The sequence below is a fragment of the Anolis carolinensis genome, chromosome 3 (assembly GCF_035594765.1).
Source record: "Anolis carolinensis isolate JA03-04 chromosome 3, rAnoCar3.1.pri, whole genome shotgun sequence".
NCBI classification, from domain to species: Eukaryota; Metazoa; Chordata; class Lepidosauria; order Squamata; family Dactyloidae; genus Anolis; species Anolis carolinensis.
The window spans coordinates 242,641,994-242,662,494 of record NC_085843.1 but is presented as its reverse complement, the minus strand read 5'-3'; the positions used below and the strand labels follow the sequence as shown (position 1 = coordinate 242,662,494).

Here is a 20,501-nt window from a genome sequence, read left to right as displayed (position 1 = left end):
AGCTGTCAGGTTCTCTTTCTTTAGAAACTAGAAGATAGGCACAGAGTTGATGGTCACCTTTTTTGAGGCTTCTCCTTGTCCAATCTGTTTTCATCCATACTAACATTATGATATGGTAAGAAGTCATTGTATTTACTGGAAAGCATTAAAAGTCTGTTTGGAAGATGGTGGTGTAAAGGGGCTGAGATAGGAACAACTAACTTTTTTAGTTCTTCAAGTGTTCCATAAAATTAACTGAAAAAAGAAGTTTTAGTACATAGATGATTTGACAGACCTTTCAGTTACAAGTAAGTACAGTAGAGTCTCACTTATCCAACATAAACGGGCCAGCAGAACGTTGGATAAGCGAATATGTTGGATAATAAGGAGGGATTAAAAGCCTATTAATCATCAAATTAGGTTATGATTTTACAAATTAAGCATCAAAACATCATGTTAGATAACGAATTTGGCAGAAAAAGTAGTTCAATATGCAGTAATGCTATATAGTAATTACTGTATTTATGAATTTAGCACCAAAATATGATATATTGAAAACATTGACTACAAAAATGTGTTGGATAATCCAGAACGTTGGATAAGTGAGTGTTGGATAACTGAGACTCTACTGTATAACTGAAAAAAATTACTTATCACTCTACCCCACCTTCAACAAGCAACAACTCACTGGAAGCACTATGGAGCCCCTGGGGCTATAAATGCCGGATGAGCAATGAAGTATGCAATTTGCTTTGTTTTTAATTCATAGCTCAGTCTACAAGATAGAGCTTGTCCTGCGGGAAATTCCTGTACCCCTCAAAGAGGCTATTCTGTCTCTGGACCTGGGCTTCATTTAAGCAAACAGTCACTCCACCACTGTGAATTCTGATTTACACGTTTACACATTGTGTAGTCAGCAGGCTCTGCCACTAAAGAAGGGTGTGTATGCACAACTTTTTTCCTGACTCATAGAGGGTGATTCACTGTCAACTTTCTTTGGGTTTGGTCTGCAGGACTCACTCTAATGATATGGGTCAGGGAAACATAATCTGTGAGGAAATAGCTAGTTTTTAAAGCCTCCATTTTCTATCTGGGCTTGCTCAGTATTGCTGAAGAACTAAATATTTGTCAATATGAGTATACATTCAGTTAAACATACACAATAATGCAGTTTTGAGTGAAAATAAACCAATTTCTGTTATTACCCCAAATGGAAACTGTCCTTAGTGGCTCTGGTCAGGGCTGGTGCCAGATTTGAAGTGTTCCAGGCTTCAAAAGGCAAAAGCAGGCAATAGTGGAAACGAGAAACAAAAGGTAGATCCATGTGAAGCAGAGAATTCTAGGTGAAATGGCTTCATCATCCATGGATAGTTTCATTTCCTTCAAATGCCTCTGGGTTCCAGTGTAACATTTATGGAGCCAGAAGCATTGGAAGGAGCAAAAAATGATCTCTAGCTACTGCATTTAGTTTTTCTTTATACAACTCTGGATCCTAAAAAGATATGTAAATGTGCGTGCAAGAGGAACTGTGATGGTATTTCGGAGTCCTATTATTATTTCCTGCTTTCCTCTCCCAGAGGAGAATCAAAACATAATGCTAAAACAATAAAATTTACAATTCAAAATTTACAAGGTATAAACACTAAAACACTATTTTAGAACTATTTTAGAACTATTAAAATCCATGTCAGGTGCCAAGACTAATCCAGGATTTCTTTACTAGCAAACGTTAAGTGTTTCTAGTGATTCTCTTGGGCCTTTTCACAATTTTTAGTACCACTGTGTTGCTGGCTTCAGAAATTGTTTTTAGCTCATTTTATCTGGAGATTAATTAGATGTTGACTTTTTACATGCTGCTTTGGGGTTTTTTTTTCTTGGCTTAATGATCTGTTAAGAAAATATGAATGGTTGCAAATATTTCAAATTAAAAATTGTGATGACATACTATGTTTTCTTTACTTCAGGGCACTTGTTTTGTGGGACTAGGCACTAAAGAGTCCAGAATCTGTCTGGCTGCTTTCATCAGTAAAGGCAAGCAGTGTGGATGGAGTCCGGCACAGAGTTGTGGGCCATAAATCAAAACAAAAAAGCGTCTACTGAGTGTTTGTTGACTCTAATCAAGCTGCCCTTACGTCAGAAGCTGCCCTGGAGCCCTGCCAATATGAGGACAGAAAGCCTGTGAGGAAGGCAGTGCACTTTAGCTACCGGGCAAGAAAAGACTGGTTTGTATGTGCTGTTCTTAGCAGATCTGCTGTTCAGATGTTTCTCCCCTTTTTAATCTGAAACTTTACTAGAAGCTCTCTTTAGCTCTCTTTTATGATGTTCTTAGGTATTCTTTGAAATAACTGTGTATATTGGTCATCTGAAAGATAATGCAATTAACTTTGTATATACTTTCTTTCTCCGACTATTTTAAAAAAGGAGAGACACATATGAGCATAGATGTCCAATGTCCAACCAACTTCCTATTACAAAGAAATGTGTTATAAATTCAAAATAAAAGCATTTATGGATCAATGTGTACTCATCTGTACATTTTGTAAAAAGTTAAAAACAGGAAAAGACCATACATGCTTACTGAAATGAAATGAACTAGTTTGGGATGAAAGGTGGCAATGACTCTGTGGGTCTGTCATAATGACAGTATATATCTTTTCATTGGGTGCATCTACACAAGGGATGTCAAACTCATTTTAATTGAGGGCTGCATCAGCCTTATGGTTGCCTTCAAAGAGCGTTTGAATCCATGACCGGAAAATATGGATACAGAAAGCCAATAATCATTTTTTTACATGGTGGCCGATGCTCTTTAGTTTTTACCCAATTTGGGCCCCCAGAAGTTATTTAACAACAACTCCCATCACTTTTGATTTTCTGCCATGCAGACTGGGGATCTTGGAAATTGCAGCACAACAGCATTTGTGGCTCTGAGGACGTTTTAAAGACAGACATCTTATCTACAAGCCTTTTATCTAAATTGAAACCTCACTCTCCTGACTAAACAATAAACTGCAGCTGCCTTCCAGATGTTACTGTATCACAATTTCCATCAGTTCTAGTCATGATGTGTAATGATGAGGAATACAGGAATTGTAGTCTAGCATCTGGAGGGCCACATAAAATGACATGAGGTGCCTAATTCAGTCTGTGGGCCTTGAGTTTGACACATGTGATCCACACTGTTGAATAAATGCAGTTTGATACCACTTTAAACCACCACAGCTCAGTGCTGTGGGAAATAATAGGAGTTACAGTTTGGTGAGGCCCCAGCACTCTTTGACATGGAAAGTTAAAAGACTGCAAAACTACAACTCGGGGGAGAATCAGGATTTTAGAGATGTTTAGGAAAGGCATGGGCAAAAGAAGGCAGGGGTCCGTCTACAGCACGCATGGGCAAACTTGGGCTCTCCAGGTGTTTTGGACTTCAACTTCGACAATTCCTAAAAGTGTTGTCAAAGGCTTTCATGGCCGGAATCACTGGATTGCTGTGAGTTTTCCAGGCTGTATGGCCATGTTCCAGAAGCATTCTCTCATGACTTTTTGCCCACATCTATGGCAGGCATCCTCAGAGGTTGTGAGGTCTGTTGTAAACTAGGCGAGTGGGGTTTATACATCTGTGGAAGGTCCAGGGTGGGGGAAAGCACACTTGTCTGTTGGAGGCAGGTGTGTATGTTGCAACTGGCCACCTTGATTAGCATTGAATAGCTTTTCAGCTTCAAGGTCTGGCTGCTTACTGCCTGGGGGAATCCTTTGTTGTGATATGTTAGCTGGGCCTGATTGATTCACGTTGGAATTCCCCTGTTTTATTTATTGTCCTGATTTTAGCGGTTTTAAATATTGGTAGCCAGATTTTATTCATTTTCATGGTTTCCTCCTTTCTGTTGAAATTGTCCACATGCTTGTGGATTTCTATGGCTTCCGACTAATGATTCCCAGGGTCAGGAATCAGCCAGGCCTTGAAGCTGCAAGGCTTTTCAATGCTAAGCAAGGTGATTAATTGCAACATTCACACTGGCCTTCAACAGGCAAGCGTTCTTTCTCCCAACTTGGACCTTCCACAGATATATAAACCTCCCTTGCTTAGTTTCCAATGGACCTCACAACTTCTGAGGATTTTTTTTATCATGTCAGAAGCGAACCAAGGGTACAGTTGTAATGTATTTAAAGACACAATCAAAGTTAAAAATCTTAGTATTATACTAAATGTTCTTTGACCAGTAGCTGGCCACTTGGGAGTGCCTCTGGTATTGCTATAAGGTCCTCCATTGTGAGTGTGGCAGGGCTCAGGCTGCATTGTAATAGCTGCTTTGACTCCCCCCAGGGGTTGAGAAAGGCGGGATATAAATATGGAGCCTGCAGTGTGTTAAAGCACTGAGCTGCTGAACTTGCAGAGCGAAAGGTCGCAGGTTCAAATTCAGGGAGCAGAGTGAGCGCCCGCTGTTAGCTCTAGCTTCTGCCAACCTAGCAGTGCGAATACATGCAAATGTGAGTAGATCAATAGGTACTGCTCCAGCGGGAAGGTGACGGCGGTCCATGCAGTCATGCCGGCCACATGACCTTGGAGGTGTTTACAGACAACAACGGCTCTTTGGCTTAGAAATGGAGATGAGCACCGACCCCCAGAGTCGGACATGACTGGACTTAACGTCAGGGGAAACCTTTACCTTTACCTAAATATGGTAAATAAATAAATAAATAGGTGGCCTGCAATAAATAAATGAATAGGAAGTCTGTGGTTTGCTCTTCTCCACCACACTCACATGCCGTGGACTCCTCGTTGTGGCCCCATTTCTTAAGGTTGGCTCTGCATCTCTTGGTGCTAGAGCACAGTCTGTTCCGTGCTTTTCAAGTCGCCCAGTCTCCTGTGTGCTCAAAAGTCTCTCATTCGGTATCAGCCACTTTTGGACTCTTGCTTGCTGAGGTGTTCCTGTGAGTATCTCTGTAGATCTTAGAAAACGGTTTCTTGATTTAAGGCGTGGGCAAACCAGGAATGGGCAAACTTGGGCCCTCCGGGTGTTTTGGACTGTTAGGAGTTGTGAGAGTTGAAGTCCAAAACACCCGGAGGGCCCAAGTTTGTTCATGCCTGGTTTTTAGTACAGCTGCAGCACAGGCTTGGTCTCTCTCTCTCTCTCTCTCTCTCTCTCTCCCTCTCTCTCTCTCATTCTCCCCGCCCACCTCTGCTTGGACCGCGTGGCTCCGCCCCTTCCGGTCCTGGGCTGTGGCCACGCGCGGCGGTTCCGCTGCTTGACTGGCTGCCTTCCTCGTTCGTTCTCTCTCTCTCTCTCTCTGCCTCCCGGTGGGCCCTCCCCGCCATTGTCGGAGAGGAGGAGGCCGCGCCCTGCCCTCGAGTGTCCCAGGGCCCGGAGCAAGGAGCAGCTGGGCCTCGGTGAGTCGGAGGAGGGGGCCCCTTTCTCTCAGGGGAAGGGGAGGGAAAGAAAGCAAGGTGCCTGAGGAGAGCCTGGGCTTCTGAGCCGGAGGAAAAAGGGCCCGCTGGAAGCAGGCCCCGAGGAGCCTCTGCCTCACGAAGTCCCGACTGAGGAAGGCAGCCTTGTGAGGGAATGGGGAGTGTTCTTTTTGACCCATATAACGCCCCATCAGCTATACCAATACATGAGAAGGAGGAAGGGCTTTTCTTCTGCTTGCTTCCTCCAGGCGACATTTCAGGTCGCCTCAAAAGAAGAAGAAAGAAAGAAACGCACCGAAAAACTGGCTCTCCTTACAGATGCTTCGCTTCGTGATTCCTGCATCTACACCTGGCCTAGGCAAACTTGGGCCCTGCAGGTTTTTTGGACTTCAACTCCCACAATTGGCTGTTAGGAGTTGTATTATGTTTATTTATATCCCGCTTTTTCTCTCCATTCAGAAACTCAAAGCGGTTCAAAATTAAAAGCATTGCAATACAACTTAAATACAACTCTAGGGTTCTATAGGTTTATTTCTCCATGGACCTTCTAATGACTGTGCGGTTGTATGGCCATCGGACGGGAGGGATCAGATTGTGTCTTTCTTCTTCTTAGGCGATCCCTCGTAGTTCGAGGATGATGGTCCTCCATTTCTTGGAAGACGCCAGTGCGTGATTTTTTTTAAATGTGTGGAGGTCGGTGCACGGCCGGTCAACACACAGTCTTCACAGATTGAGGTCCCAGCAGTGGTGTCTTCCAGCATTAAAGAGGTTATATTGCTTGGCCCCTTGTGGGGGTCTCTCCCAACTCTAGGGTCCTCTAGCTCTATTTCTCCATGGACCTTGTTATGTCTGTGTGGCTGGCTGGCCATCTGTTGGGAGGGATCAAATTGTGTTCCTGCCAGGCAAAAGGGGGTTGGACTAGATGGCCTTTGAGGGTCCCTTCCAACTCGAGGATGCTATGATTCTAACCTAGGATTCTATCTATAGGTGGTGGAGTAGATGGCCTTTGGGGGTCCCTTCGAGCTGTAAGATTCTACAACTTAGGAGTTGTAGGAGTTGAAGTCCCAAACACCTGGAGGGCACAAGTTTGCCCACGTCTGGTCTACACTGATGAATGTTGACACCATGGCTCTTTAGTTCTGTGGGGATCGTGGGAGTTTTTGTCCTATAAAGGATATATTTATACTATAATTAGTGCACTTTGACACTTTCTACATCTGTGGCTCAATACTATAGGATCGTGGGTGGTGTAGTTTTATAACAACTGTTGAATTAATGGAGTCTGACACCACTTCTCACTGCCATGGCTCAGTACTATGGAATCATTTCGACTTGCAGTTTTTACAAAGTCTTTTCTGCTCAAAGAGTGCTGGTGTCTCACTGCAATTTCCTGGATTCCATAGCATTGAGCCTTGGCAGTTAAAGTGGTTCCGGAATGCATTTATTTTTATTTATCATGTCAGAAGCGAATTGAGAATACAGTTATAATGTATAGAAAAACCATAGACAAAGTTAAAAACCTGGTAATTTGGAGTGCCTCTGGTGTTGCTGTGAGAAGGTCCTCCATTGTGCAGGGCTCAGACTGCATGGTAGTAAGTGGTCTGGTTGGTCTTTTCCACACTCACATGTCATGGACTCCTCTTTGGTAGCCCCATTTCTTAAAGTTAGCTCTGAATCTCATGGTGCCAGAGCGCAGTCTTCTGTGTGTCCAAAGAGGAGTTTCTTATCTGGTCTCAGCCCCTGATTAAGGTTCCAGATTTCAGCCTGCCACTTTTGGACTCTCACTTGCTGAGGTGTTTCTGTGAGTCGGAATGCATGATTTTGACAGTGTAAGCAGGCATGAGCAGACCAGCCCTTCAGGTGTTTTGGACTCCAACTCCCACAATTCCTAACAGCCTAGTCCAAAACACATGGAGGGTCGAAGTTTGCCCATGCCTGGTGTAGATGCACCCTAAGTTTCAGCCCCATACAATCTTCTATTTAGAGATTGGGGCTACATCAATGACTTGTAGAAGTTGACACCAATTTAACTGTCATAATATAGTGCTATGAGATCTGGAGATTAGTAATTTTGTGAGGCACCAGCACTCTTTTGTCAAACAATATACATTTATATAAAGAATGAAGACATTTCTGTGTACAGAGGCCTATGGAGAGGAGGATACTTGAAATACTTTGCAAAAATGGACAAGAAGAAGTGGAATATGGATTTGGCTTTTAATGGTTTTAATTTAATTTTTTAAACTCTAAATTTTAAAAAATTGTTAAATATGAAATGGTTATAATGTGAATTTGTTAGCCTGTGTTCAATTTTCTGGTTGTCTTTGTTGCTTGTGTAAATGTACATTGGGTTTTATCTTTCAGTTTATGTTATTTTGTATTTTTATATGGTATTGAATGTTTGTCTCTCTATGTGTTGTAAGCCGCCCTGAGTCTCCACTGGGGAGATAGGGTGGGATAGAAATAAAGCCTCACTCATTCCTTTGCAATTTCAGAGATTACATAGCACTCACTTGTTGCAGTTAAAGTGGTGTCAAACTACATCAGTTCAAGTGTGTAGATGTATCATGAGTCCTCCCCCCCCCCCCCCCCAAACTTCTTATATTTTAAGATGAAGCTGGGAGGAGGATGTGTTTCAGTCGGGAAGAGGCTGGCTTGGGAAGGGGACTTCCCGCTCTTTCAGACACATAGACAAAACTCTTGGTTGCAGACATTGAAGCCTATTTCTCCCATAGTGTGGGGGTGTTTTTTGTAGGAAAGGTTCAATCAGCCCAGCGGGACAACACTTTCTGAGCCTTGTTTGCTCTGTTCACAGTCACACTTCCTCCTCCTCCTGCTCCTCCATCTCTGGGGGCAGGTGACGCAGCTGCAGCGCTGCTGTTTGTGGGCAGGCGAACGGTGACTTCAAAGATTCTCACCACTCATACCCTCACCGCTCCCTGGCCTTTTTAAGCCTAGTTAGTTTGGGCTTTAAAAGCCACCCAGGGTGCACCTACAATGTAGAATTAATATACATTGACACCCCTAATATAGCTCAATGAAACACCAGCAGTCTTTAGCAGAGAAGGCAAAAGACCATGTAAAACATCAGCTCTAAGGATTCGATGACATTGAATCAAAGCAGTTAAAGCAGTGGCAAACTGCATTGAATCTATAATGTAGATACACTCTGAGAGGTAGATCACTGGTAACTAGAGTTCACCTACATCATAGGAAGAAAGCAGGTTGACACCACATTAACTCCATAGCTCAATGCTATGGAAACCTGAGATTTATAGTTTGATGAGGCATTAGCACCCTTTAGCAGAGAGGGCTAAAGGCCTTATAAAACTACAGCACCCAAGATGCCATAACACTGAGCCATGGAAGTTAAAAGTAATATCAAGCTGTACTAATACTGCAGTGTTGATGTATCCATAGTGGCTCTGCTTGTGGAGCCAAGAAAAGTTGGAAGTGTGTGCCAAATGGCTACTAGTCTTGATGGTTGCATGCCTCTGACATCTGGGAAAATGAAGCAGGAGAGCCCTTGTGAGTTTTCCATAGGGACCATAATTAGCCACTGGAGGATCAGAATGGGCTGACAAGACATGCCTTCAGTGTGATCCAGCGCAGCACTTACATTTTTAAGAAGTGGGGAAAGTGAGGACTGCTTCTTTCTTGTTTCCTCACTGTCTGTCTGGCCTGCATAAGAAGAGGGCTCTGCAACATCACATGCAGCAATGTGTATCTGTCTGTGAAATTGTCCACGCACTTCCCCCTTTAGGCAGTGCAAGCATCTAAATGGACTGATGTGGCTTTTTGTGCAACAGACACTTTCCCTCTCTCTCACTGCTTTGCCAGTGGGTGCATCTACGTCGTAAAATGATTTCAGTTTGACACCAATTTAACTGCCATGGTTCAAAAACATGGAATCCTGGGAGTCATAGTTTAGTGGGGCACCAGCACTCTTTGGTAGAGAAAGCTAGAATCCTGGTAAAACGATCACTCCCAGGATTCCATAGCATTGAGCCATGGCAGTTAAAGTGGTGTCAAACTGAAATTATTTTGAAATAGAGATGCACCCTGCACTTTCTTTTTAAAGAGCTCAGGTGGTGGGATTAAGTAATTTGTTCCACTCATTTGTATTGTAACATCTGAACCATTCTTCTGCAAGGCATGTATCATTCCTCTGGAAGGCTCTGTATCCTTACTTGCCATCTCCTTTGGAAGAAGAATGGATAGGATTTGGACCCTTGGCTGCTTTCTAAGCAGAGAAACAACCACTTCCTCTCCCTACTTGTCTTCTTCCACCTAATAATAATAATAATAATAATAATATTACATATTGCATATTACAGCTGGACAACATCAAGCATGAATATGTGAAAACTGTAGATAGGAAATAATACACACAAAGGGTCAGAAAAATTCTCAAAAGCAAGCTCAATGGAGGCAACACCATCAAGGCCATAAACACTTGGGCCATACCTGTCATAAGATATATTGCTGGCATTATAAACTGGACACAGGTGGAACTGGACAATTTGGACAAAAAAGCAAGAAAACTTATGATCATTCATCACTCACTGCACCCTTGCAATGATGTTGACGGGCTATATCTGCCTAGAAGATTTGGTGGCAGAGGACTTTTACAAGTAAAACAAGCAGTCAAAAGAAGAACATGCCCTGTCAGAATATGTAAAGCAAGGTGAAGAACCTGTTTTGATTGAAGTTAAAAATCAGAAACTCCTCAAAGCACAGCAGACAAAAAAATCAGTACAAGAAAACTGCACTACAAACTAGAGTTGACAGCTGGCACAACAAAACATTGCATGGAAAGTTCCTTGACAAAATTGAAGGAAAAGCTGATAAAGCTGGCTATGGCTCACAAATGGGACACTGAAGAAGGAGACAGAAGGCCTGATCCTTGTAACCCAGGAGTAAGCCATCAGAACAAATGCAATTTAGGCCAAGATTGAAAAATCAGCTGATGATCCAAAATGCAGACTCTGCAAGGAAACCGACGAAACCATTGATCATATCCTCAGCTGCTGTAAGAAAATCGCACAGACAGACTACAAACAGAGGCACAACTATGTGGCCCAAATGATTCATTGGAACTTATGCCTCAAGTACCATCTTCCAGCAGTAAAGAACTGGTGGGATCACAAACCTGCAAAAGTATTGGAAAATGAGAACGCAAAGATACTGTGGGACTTCCGAATCCAGACTGACAAAGTTCTTGAACACAACACACCAGACATCACAGTTGTGGAAAAGAAAAAGGTTTGGATCATTGATGTTGCCATCCCAGGTGACACTTTGCATTGACGAAAAACAACAGGAAAAACTCAGCTGCTATCAGGACCTCAAGACTGAACTTCAAAGACTCTGGCAGAAACCAGTGCAGGTGGTCCCGGTGGTGATTGGCACATTGGGTGCCGTGCCGAAAGATCTCAGCTGGCATTTGGAAATAATAGACATTGACAAAATTACAATCTGGCAACTGCAAAAGGCCACCCTACTGGGATCTGCGCGCATCATCCGAAAATACATCACACAGTCCTAGACACTTGGGAAGTGTTTGACTTGTGATTTTGTGATACGAAATCCAGCATATCTATCTTGTTTGCTGTGTCATACAATAAAATAATAATAATAACTTTATTTATAACCCGCTTCCATCTCCCCGAGGGGACTCAGAGCGGTTCACATGGGGACCAAGCCCGATCAACGGATAAAACAATATGACGGCAGCATATATAATTAAAACAATAACAGTAAAATAACATTCATAAAATACATAGCGATCCAGAAGAGAGGATTGGGTTTGTTGGATCCAATTCTTACTGTTGTGCTATCCAGAGACAGAGTGCTCGTGAGCAAGTGATTAGGAAGAGGTGGCTCATTTTGACTGAAGTTGAGTGAGTAGGTAGAAGGCCCTGTTGTCCTTTCTATGACATCCAGATGGAATTTATCACCTGCCATCCCTATCAGCTTGGTGGGATGGTGTGTAGGACTGAGCTGACAAGATAGGCCAAAGAGAGTAAGAGGACCACAGTCTTGTTGTCATAGATTCTCATTATCTGAAACTATTCTGGCTTTTTAAATCATGATTAATACAACCTAGATATTGAACATTTTGCACCATCTGTAGAGACTTTGGAAATGTCAAAAATGCTACTGCCCTTGGATGACAACTAGGAAGTGCCTTCTTCATTGGTTCTTGATGGAGCCTTTGATGGCCTAGAGGATAAAAGCCTTGTGACTTGAAGGTTGGGTTGCTGACCTGAAGGCTGCCAGGTTCGAATCCCACCCGGGGAGAGCATGGATGAGCTCCCTCTATCAGCTCCAGCTCCATGCGTGGACATGAGAGAAGCCTCCCACAAGGATGGTAAAACATCAAAACATCTGGGCGTCCCCTGGGCAACGTCCTTGCAGACGGCCAATTCTCTCACTCCAGAAGTAGCTCCGGTTGCTCCTGACACGAAAAAAATTAAAAATAAAATTTTAAAAATTGGTTCTTGATCACCTGAAGGGATGTTTTCAGCTTGCTGCCTTAGACATTAGGATGTTGTATCAAACTTTTAAAGAAGAGAATAGATAGTTCTGTGTTTCCAAGAGAAAGGCAACTGGCAGTCTCAAAAGACAAATTATTCCAGTTTGTGTCTCCCCTTTTTGCACATTTTTACTTAATACTTAATACCTACAGAAGCATTTCCATTTTCTATATTGGTATTCCCATTCCTGTTCTTCATCATTTTATCCTTAGCCTTGCAATTGTAGTTTAGCCTCAGGACATAGTTTATTCTGCCCTTGAACAAATGCAGACTTCTGCATGTGGAAGAGGTAGTGGATATTGTACTTTAGTTATCCCCTTTATGTGTTTTACTTACTTAGTTGCTTGCTTGAAAGATAATACTGAATTGCAAAAAATTTAGATTGCAGAATCTGAAGCAAAACCTAGTGGGTGCATATAGCAGCTGGAAGACAGCTGTTTGTAGTATTTAAAATGGCACAATGTTGGCTTTTACTCTGAAACATCTTAGGACATCATTTTATAGTCTTTTCTAAATTCTGTGCCTTTTAAGTCAAGCAGGGTTGCAAGAATTTTTTCTTTCTCTCAGCTGGGCATGAATAATGGCAGTTTAGCACTGTGGATTAGGTGTATCAATTGGTTACATTTTTACTTGATTTCTCCTGTTTGTTCTCTGAACACAGAAATGCAGAACTAACCCCAGCTTTCATATTACTAGCACAGGCAGACGACATAATAATAAATTAATTTGTAAGACAGTATCTAAGATATAAACTGCTATCTGAATATGTGTGCAGTGTAACAAAATATAAATGATCTATCTTTGAACACTGTATATCTGTAGCTCTGTTGGAATGTATTTTTATTATGAGTAGATTTTTATGCCATTCAACTTTTTTCATACAGAGACAGCAAAATATTTGCAAACTTTTTAAAGCAAAACTCTTCTTGAGTGCCTAGAAAATAATGGAAATGTTACTTTGGAATTTTTTTCAAGCCACATATAACAAGTACTTTACATGATGATGAGTGAGAGTGTTTTTCAAACTTTCTTTGTTCAGGGAGTCATTTCCATGTCTTCTCCACTGAAAAAAGCTTTCCTCATCTGCAGGTCCCTTCATGACTGTACGTAATATTTAATATAAAAGTTATTATATTTTCTACCCCCAGTGGTTTATATAATGGTAAAGTGATATTTATATCACTTCAAATATGACAAAAGTCAGTAAAATCATAGAGTTTTAGAGGTGGAAAGGCCTTCAAGGATAAGTCAGTGCAACCTCCATTAATGCAGAATGCATTGCTAAAGCATCTCTTTAAAATCTAGCAAAAAAGGACTTGCTGTCTTTCAGGTAATGGACCACTATAAGCATCAGAATTTTTTCCCTAATCTTTAGTTAGAATCTGTTTTATTGTTATTTCAATATATTGGTTTGAGGGTACTGTTCCATTATCTAGGTGGAGACCACAAGGGGACACTAGACAGAGAAGGATAGTCCATTTGGGGGGGGGGGGATTGAAAGAGTTAAACCATTCCCTCCTATTTTCCTGTCATTCCCCCCACCCATGTCACAGTCGTAACAATCCTAGTTTATGACATGGGAGGGGGGAATAACAAGTGAAAATGGGGAAAATGGTTTTCCTCCTTTGACTCTGCCCCCACTCCAATAAAATGAACTATCCTCCTCTGTCTAGGCCCCCTTTTGGAGTCCGCTCGCATAATGGAACAGTACTGGTTTAGGTTCTACTGCTGTAATAGCAAAACCAACATGCTCCATCTACATCAGTGGTTCTCAACCTATGGGTCCCCAGATGTTTTGGTCTTCAACTCCCAGAAATCCTAGCAGCTGGTAAACTGGCTGGGATTTCTGGGAGTTGTAGGCCAAAACACCTGGGTACACACAGTTTGAGAACCACTGATCTATATTATTGCCCTTTGGTCTTTTGGATATAGAATCATAGAATAGTAGAGTTGGAAGAGATCTCATGGGCCATCCAGTCCAACCCCCTGCAAGAAGCAGGAAAATCTCATTCAAAGCACCCCCGACAGATGGCCATCCAGCCTCTGCTTAAAAGCCTCCAAAGAAGGAGCCTCCACCACAGTCTGGGGGAGAGAGTTCCACTGGCGAACAGCTCTCACAGTTAGGAAGTTCTTCCTAATGTTCAGGTGGAATCTCCTTTTCTGCAGTTTGAAGCCATTGTTCCGCGTCCTATTCTGCAGGGCAGTAGCAAACAAGCTTGCTCCCTCCTCCCTATGAGTTCCCCTCACATATTTATACATGGCTATCATGTCTCCTCTCAGCCTTCTCTTCTGCAGGCTAAACATGCCCAGTTCTTTAAGCCGCTCCTCATAGGGCTTGTTCTCCAGACCCTTGATCATTTTAGTTGCCCTCCTCTGGACACATTCCAGCTTGTCAACATCTCCCTTCAATTGCGGTGCCCAGAATTGGACACAGTGTGATTCCAGGTGTGGTCTGATCAAGGCAGAATAGAGGGGTAGCATGACTTCCCAGGATCTAGACACCATACTCCTATTGATGCCGGCCAAAATCCCGTTGGCTTTTTAAGCAGCCGCATCACATTGTTGGCTCATGTTTAATTTGTCCACGAGGTCACCAAGATCTTTTTGGCAGGCATCTTCAGAGGTTGTGAGGTTTGTCCAAAACTAAGTAAGGGAGGTTTATATATTTGTGGAAAGCCCAGGGAGGGAGAAAGAACTCCCGTCTGTCCGAGGCAAGTGTGGATGTTGAAATCAACCACCTCGACTAGCACCGAAAAGCCTTTCAGCCTCAAGGTCTAGCCGATTCCTGCCTGGGGGAATCCTTTGTTGGTATATAGGGCTGTCATAGTGCCTGTCAGTCTTTTCTCCAGGCTAAACATACCCTCTCAACCACATATAATTACAAATGCATAAACTGATTTAAGATAAAAGTTCTGCATCCTACAGTAGCAGCTATATCTTTTGGCCACAATGTTTGTCTTATCTGTCAGTCCTTGAAAAATACCACCAAAGTGTCATGGAGCCTATTTATTTGCAGTATATACCACCCTTCTCAACCCCGAAGGGGACTCAGAGCGGTTCACAGTATTGGCAATAATTCAATGCCCTTGATAAAAAACAGCAGAAAACATCAAAGTTGACCCTCCATTAATAAAACATTAAACATTATTAAACACGTCACTATTCAGACTAGAAAGGGAAAATCAAACTGGTTTGTTTGTCTGAAGCACTATTTGTGACTTAACTGATAAATCATGACTAACATAAATAATGGTTTAGCATGGCTTGTCAAGATAGCTTGCATTGTAATCTTTAATCTACATAATTATACTCCACAAATGGTCATCTGTTCGTACATGAGAAGTTTCCTTTCTTCTCTGTCCTCTTGCAACCCACTGCATGCTCACACACCCTTTGAAGCAGATTTGGGGCAAAAGTAGAGGTCTTGATGAAAGAGAGATGATTGAATGACTATTCTAGCAAAAGGATGCTTGATATAACCCCATGTTTTCATGGGGCCCTGGTGGCACAGTTTGTTAAAGCGCTGAGCTGCTGAACTTGTGGACCAAAAGGTCCCAGGTTCAAATCCCGGGAGCGGAATGAGTGCCCGCTGTTAGCCCCAGCTCCTGCCAACCTAGCAGTTCAAAAAAATGCCAATGTGAGTAGATCAATAGGTACCGCTCCAGTGGGAAGGTAACGGCGGTCCATGCAGTCATGCCGGCCAAATGACCTTGGAGGTGTCTATGGACAACGCCGGCTCTTCGGTTTAGAAATGGAGATGAGCACCAACCCCCAGAGTCGGTCACGACTGAACTTAACGTCGGGGGAAAACCTTTACCTTTTACCTTTCATTTTTTTGCTGTCTTTTCGCATATTTAGTTCTGGTGTTGCCCCTCTGCAATTAGAGTGGAGCAGTGACAAGAAGTTTAGTTGCAAACATATTTTTGCTGCCAAGTTGTTCATGTGAGATCAGGAGTTACTATCATTTAGGGCAAGAGGCTGCATCCTCAAGTAAGCAGGATGGAGAAGATTACACTATCACATTAACACATTGATTGCAATTCTGGGTAATGTGACCTCCCCCAGTTATTTTACACTGCATCACTTGTCATATCTCACCTTTGGCTGTACTGGATAGTGTTCATGGGTCCTTCAGTCCAACAGCACTTGGAAGGCCATATGTTCCCTTTCCCTGTTCAAGAGGAAAGTGATTTGGTTATTAAACACTGATTTTTAGAAGTTTTGTTTAGGGCAATGATTTTTATATTTGATACTAGATTCTCTGGCTGTAATGCTACCAAGGTATGACAGTAGCAATGGCACTTCTGGGGGCTTGAAGAATTTATTACCGACGCTTGTGGAAAGTCACTGGCTACAAGCAGCGTATTTCTCTAGGGCCTTAGTTCAGTTGCGGTGATGACATTGCCCTTGGAGTTCTGGGAAGGCTGACATAAGAAATCACTTTTGTAGATAGCAATAGGCAGTTTTCCAAGTCAACCTTCTCATGACATATTAGCTCTGGGTAGTCCCCAGAAGTTAGGCTTTGGATAAATAGACTACTCAGATCCAGCATCTATCTTTTACCAGTGATAACAGTGAAAAATCTGTGTCATTTCTTCCACATGTGGTGCATCCATATCCTTTTTTGTTCTGTTTACTGTGTATAGATATTTTTCTTTTTAGTGGTGAGGTCTGTAGTTGTATTTGATAGCCAGTGAAAGAAGCCAGTCTTTCATAGATTTCTCCTAACACCTGTAGGACTAGTGGGCAAGCTGTCTACACATTATAATGGTATTCTAAAAAAAGGTTTTCTCCTATATGTGCATTGTTGGAATACTAGAAATAATTTACTATAGTGAAATAATAAATAGCCAGCTGACAAATTTGACTTATCAACTGACTTTTGTGGCCATATATATGATTTGAATTGACTGGGTGTCTGATTACTAGCAGAAAGCAGAAATGGTAGTGAAAAGGAAAATAGTAATCTAGCTGTTAAAATGTGATATAAATAAAACAAGGCAGTTTTTCAAAGTTTGAAGAAAAGATATAGTTTTTCTGATATGCTGCCAGGTGGAGTTTCTGCAGTTGCCTTTTGCTCCAGAATTTCTTATTGATTCTACTTTTCTAAAATTAAGTTGCTCACAATTTAATCAATAATTGATTAGTCACAAGTACATCTTCAAGAATGTCTCTTCTGTTTGCTGCAGAGGAAGTCACTGTGGCAAACCTGAAACCAGGAAAATTATTCAGCAGTTTCCTCCTGAAATAGCAGTTATTAAGTACTAAGCATACATAATTCATTCCATTACAATCTGTTCTTCATTTGAATGTAAAGGTTTACAAACTGGATTCAGATGTAAAATAATAGCTTAAGAAGGCAGACTTCTATAGAACATAGATGTGTCTCGCCAAGTACTTAATCCAGGTTTTTTTTCTGCACCAGAAAAGAAACTCATATCATTTTACTGTTTCCTTCCATTTCAAAATATTTTAATAGACTAATTTATAAATGGCAGAAGCTTTGGTTGCATTGTTAAATAAATGCAGTTTAATAAACATACACCTTCTTGCCAGTGGAGCTTGAGCTGCTTCCTCGTGCCTTACAGCCACATGGTTTCTTTAACTTCACATGAATATGTGAGATTGTTTGTATGCCTTACATATACATTTTTATTAAAACCCTTGTTAATGTCATTTTATTTTGTCAAAGCTAGGACATTACAAAAGCAAGTATCTAGCTTTTATGTTTTTTTACAGTATGTCTTTCCTATGGATTTTCTTCTCCTTAGAATTCTGTTCCTTCATTTTGATAATGTTATTCTGCAACTTAGAACTATTAGTCTGCTAAATTAATAACATGTATTCTTGGGTCCATATTAGCAAAGAAACAAACAAAGAAAACCCAAAAAGACCCTAAACAAACCCAAAATAAAAAAAAATAGGATTTTCTGCACAGGAGCAAAAACTGCCTTAGTGTATTCACATTACTGTATATTTGTATCCTACATCATCTCAAGGGCATTGGACAAGTACGTGTTATGCCTACTGTCTGAATATCATAGCTTTGCCATGGGATCAAATTAGCTCTTAGATATACTTAGTCCCTGTTCTTTGTGTTATTGTTAAAATGTTGAATTAATCCAAGCAATTTCTGTTCTAGTTGTAATATGAAACCGAAGCATTTCCTGGAACACTGGGGTATTTTTCAAATAATACACACTGTTAGACATTTGCAAACCATTTTTAGGAACAGCCTTTTCTAAAGTGTCTGGCCTTAAAAGTATGACTAGAGGCATGAATAATAGTTATTTGGTCTGCAACTTGAAAAATAGGACCATAATCTTCTCTATATGTGGAAATGATACAGAATAGACTCATGGCCACAGAGGCTTGCTATGGTAAGAGATCGGGCTAACTCTGACAAGTAAAATGAATTTGAAGTTTTCTCCATTCCCCAGACATCCTATCAGTTGCAGGATGGAGTCAGATTGCCCCTGCATACTTGTGGAAGGAGGAGCAACTGCCTCTTCATAATGCTGCAACAAGGGTAAGGACATTGTGGAAGAAGGTACTGGATATCTCATTCCTCAGTGGCCTCAGAAGTACAATCTAAGATTTGTCTAGTATCTGTCACTGAGAGGATTCTAGCTTATATCCAGTGTTGCCATATAATACCTTATATATGTATGTACAGTTCTAGAAACCCAGAAAAATCTGGGTTGACTTATTCCCAGTCAGTGTGAGTACTGTAACTTTACTGCTTTTCAAAAAGCAAACCACCCCCTTCTTTGATTAGAGTGATAAAAGGCAAGAACATCTTGGGAGAACCTAACAAAACCCACCAACCCTCTCTATTCTCCCTGCCGTTGCACCACTTCTGGCCTTTTTGAATAACTGGCCAAGGAAGCAATGATAGTGTCTGTAGGTGGCTGGACCCCTGAGACACTACTGGTGCTTTATCCTCTGCAGAATGACCCTCACCTTATTCACAAATCATTTCAGAATTCATAACTTTGATCAACACATACCCTTGAGTTGTACATGAGGTTTACTCATACATGAGTGTAAATGGTAATTCTCACTTTGCTACTGATTGATACTTTTACAATGTTGACTCTGCAATGTTCCTATTAAGCCTTCTTGTTTTTTTGACATTTGTAAAATAAGATAAGGTTACCTCTTATTTCCATTGCTTTTTTGGGATCATTTCTTGCTGTGTAGGGGAAACGTCCCTTTGTGTGAAGCAGCTGAATAACAAAACATCAGTATTATAATACCATATGCAGCTTAACTACTAATTATCTAGTGTCTGGAGCCATTGCAACCATCTCAGAGTTATCTTTAGTGTTCTAAATATAGTGTCTTTTCAAACATGTGTAAGGAAATATTTAGCCTTAAATCTTTCTCTGGAGCTGGAGTAACTGCTTCAAAATGAAGTACCAGCGAAAATAATCTTCAGTAGGAAGATCATAAATTAATTCAATATCAGAATTCACTGACCACTTAGAAATACTGTATAAAATTCAGTTAAGACACCTGTTGTTTTTAGAAGAGTGTTTAAACTTTGTATTACAGATGAAGTGTTTTTGTTTAGTTGCTACTGGTTGAAAATTAAAATAATGGACCATACTGTATAAAATGATTTCTGTTTGGGTATGTTTAAGAACATAAAATGGGATTATTTAGTGCAGTATACTTTTCTAACAGTGACTAACCTGATACTTGAAGGACATGCCTATAATCGCCACAAAAGGAATTTTATTAAACTAGTGAATAATAATTAATACTCTGTAGTCAGCAATGTATTTGATCTGTAATGCTAACCTGGGAATGCTTGTGTGAAGGAAACATTTTTTCTTTTTTGTAATCTCTATGAAATCGCACATAGGGATCTTGTACACAGGTGCAAGACAAGTCGGAATTCTCTAGAGCTCTTAAAAACCTTCTGGTGTTAGCCCCACCCATTCCCCTGAGTATATAGCCAGCTGTAGGGGCTAACACCTCTTAGTTCCTTTTCGTCCCCAGCAGTAGCAGCAGTGAAGGAATTGCTCTTAGCTCTTACTCTAAAAGCATATATTTGACTATTATTTTGGATATCCCTTCAACAACTTACCTCCTTTTGGTGTTTGACCTTGGACTGTTTAACAACTCTCTTCCTAATCCCTTGGATTCTGACTCCTGGTTTGATCCAAACTGCTTGACAATACTTTTGTTTTATCCCTAGACTTTACTCAGCCCTCCTGTAGTGAATGCCCCTAAGGGCTTGTTTGTTTTTGCCAGGTTCTCCCAGGGCTTTGTTACATTCCCTTACTTCCCTGTTGCTATGGCAGCTGCATTTGTTAAGAAATGCCAGGCATGTGGAGAAAAAAAAAAACCTGATCCAGACGCTCATGCCCTCTGCTTGCTATGTTTAGGAAAAGCTCATGTGGTCAGAGCTTGTGAAATTTGCCAAATGTTCACCCCCCCCCCCAGGTACGCAAATCCCAGAGGCTCACCTGAGGATTCTTCTTTATGAGCAAGCATTGTGCCCCTCTCCTACTCGAATGAGGAAGTGCGCTGCATCAGAACCGCCTACTGCTCCTCCTCCTGAGCCAAGT

The 20,501-nt window shown here is 41.4% G+C and overlaps 1 protein-coding gene and 1 long non-coding RNA gene across 4 annotated transcripts in view; one reads left to right on the top strand and one right to left on the bottom strand.

Annotated features, from left to right (window-relative positions):
• Positions 1-5,185: 5,185 nt before the first annotated feature.
• Positions 5,186-20,501, top strand: part of pak2 (p21 (RAC1) activated kinase 2) — a 48,574-nt gene continuing 33,258 nt past the window's right edge. Inside the window, exon 1 of the mRNA XM_062976509.1 lies at positions 5,186-5,365. The gene's annotated coding sequence lies outside the window, so the exon portion shown is untranslated. The remainder of the gene's footprint in view (positions 5,366-20,501) is intronic.
• Positions 11,008-20,465, bottom strand: LOC103278209 (uncharacterized). Of its 3 annotated transcripts, none has more exons than XR_010004698.1 (4): positions 20,400-20,465; positions 19,082-19,151; positions 16,021-16,093; positions 11,008-11,843 (listed from the first exon to the last, which is right to left on the bottom strand). It is a non-coding gene; the product is annotated as an uncharacterized LOC103278209 (long non-coding RNA). The 3 variants fall into 3 exon arrangements; XR_010004697.1 differs by lacking the exon at positions 20,400-20,465 and adding an exon at positions 20,018-20,268; XR_505886.2 differs by lacking the exon at positions 20,400-20,465 and having other exon boundaries at positions 19,082-19,237.